At 33.3% G+C, this 1,557-nt stretch overlaps 1 protein-coding gene across 1 annotated transcript in view; it reads right to left on the minus strand.

Moving 5' to 3' along the window:
* Window positions 1–1,557, minus strand: part of TTLL1 (tubulin tyrosine ligase like 1) — a 24,316-nt gene that overhangs the window by 13,134 nt on the left and 9,625 nt on the right. The gene's annotated exons all lie outside the window — the stretch shown is intronic.

The following is a 1,557-nucleotide window of genomic DNA, read 5'->3' on the forward strand; positions in this document are numbered from 1 at the left end:
AAAGATTTTTCTCTTGCTTCCTGTTATTTAATACTACGAAGCAGAACAATTTATTTTTGGGCAATTTTTTCCCCAACAGCACTGAAAGCATTTTTATAGAGAATAGTTAACCGAACAGTTCTTTGTACCTCCTTATACCAAAACAAATCGTATTAAAACCTGTTTGAAGGAGGAAGTCAGATAACAACTGAGATTAAATGCAAAACTAACTATATAATGACAAAGCAATAATAATGGAATACTTTTCCCATGCATCAGACAATTAGCATGTTGATGTGGTTCACCTGATTATAGAAAGTACAATAAAGGGTTTGGATTTTAAGAACTTACGAAGATGTTTTGCTATCTCGAGACCATTTTTTAATTTGGGAGAGTTTATTGATTAGAAATATTCCTTTTCCTTGAGCTTTGCCACAAGGTTTCATAATCCAAGTGCTGGAGGGATTTTTTCTGAATTCTTCAACAAAGAGATTATAATCGGCAGGAAGCATAAAAGTAACAGGAACAAAATCTGAGTTAAAGGGAAAAAAAAAAAAAGGTGCACAATTAAGGACACTAGAGCTGATAAGGCTATTGACATATATAGACTGAAAAAAAAAAAATTTCTGTCTTTTCAGTTTTCCAGTCTGGCATGACCCACCCTCATTAAGACTCATGTTGCTTTCTATTTAATTTAAATTCCAGTTTGTAGTTTTTACTTAAACAAACAGTTGCAAAATATTGCACGCTGCTAACTTCAGATTAATAGATCTAAATTCACATGAATCAATTTTCTTTTTCTGTTTATATGCTGTGAAACTAAAAGTATTATATAACATTCCAACTTAACTTTATCAAACTTTGTCAACTTCTTTTGTCAGCTTTTACCATTCTGCTAACCACCTTATCCTCTATGCATGCAAAAATGTGGATCTTGATGTTGCTTCCCCCTTGGATGTGTTAATTTTTATTTCCATGTAACTCCCACTAGTCATTCTTATTTGGTCCCCAATCAGTATTACCACATTTACTGAAATCTAAAGAAAAGCATTTCCCACTTTTCACTACCGGGTTATCTTCACTTCCATCCATACAGAACTGCTTCTTTATTACACAGATGAACAGTGCTTTCACTTCACTTTCACAAGATGTAAATCAACCCAACATATCCCTGTCTCTGTTTCACTCCAATGTTTTCTGACCTCCAAAACAACTTTACTCTCCTCATTCCTGATCTATTGCTGGTTTGGTTTTGGGTTTTTTGTGTTTTGGGTTTTTTTTTTAATTTTATTTTCTAGCAGTCATTACATGTTCTCCAACTTCCCCCAAATCTCTCCTCTGAAGAATTTGTTCATTCAGTTATGTCTAGAGCCTTTCTGCAAAAGTTCATTTTAGTTTTTGCTCCAGTATAAGATTTTTCAGATAATGTTTTTTCACTCCCACCTGTTACATATAAAGTTTCAAAGCCCTTTGGATTCACCACTAATCATATTGCAAAGTACCTTAATCCCACAATTTTCCCTCTTCGAAATAATTTTTAAAAACCCAAAACAAAACAACAAAAAAAGCCCAGCAAAA

This window comes from Egretta garzetta, unplaced genomic scaffold (assembly GCF_000687185.1).
Source record: "Egretta garzetta isolate BGI_Z169 unplaced genomic scaffold, ASM68718v1 scaffold81, whole genome shotgun sequence".
NCBI classification, from domain to species: Eukaryota; Metazoa; Chordata; class Aves; order Pelecaniformes; family Ardeidae; genus Egretta; species Egretta garzetta.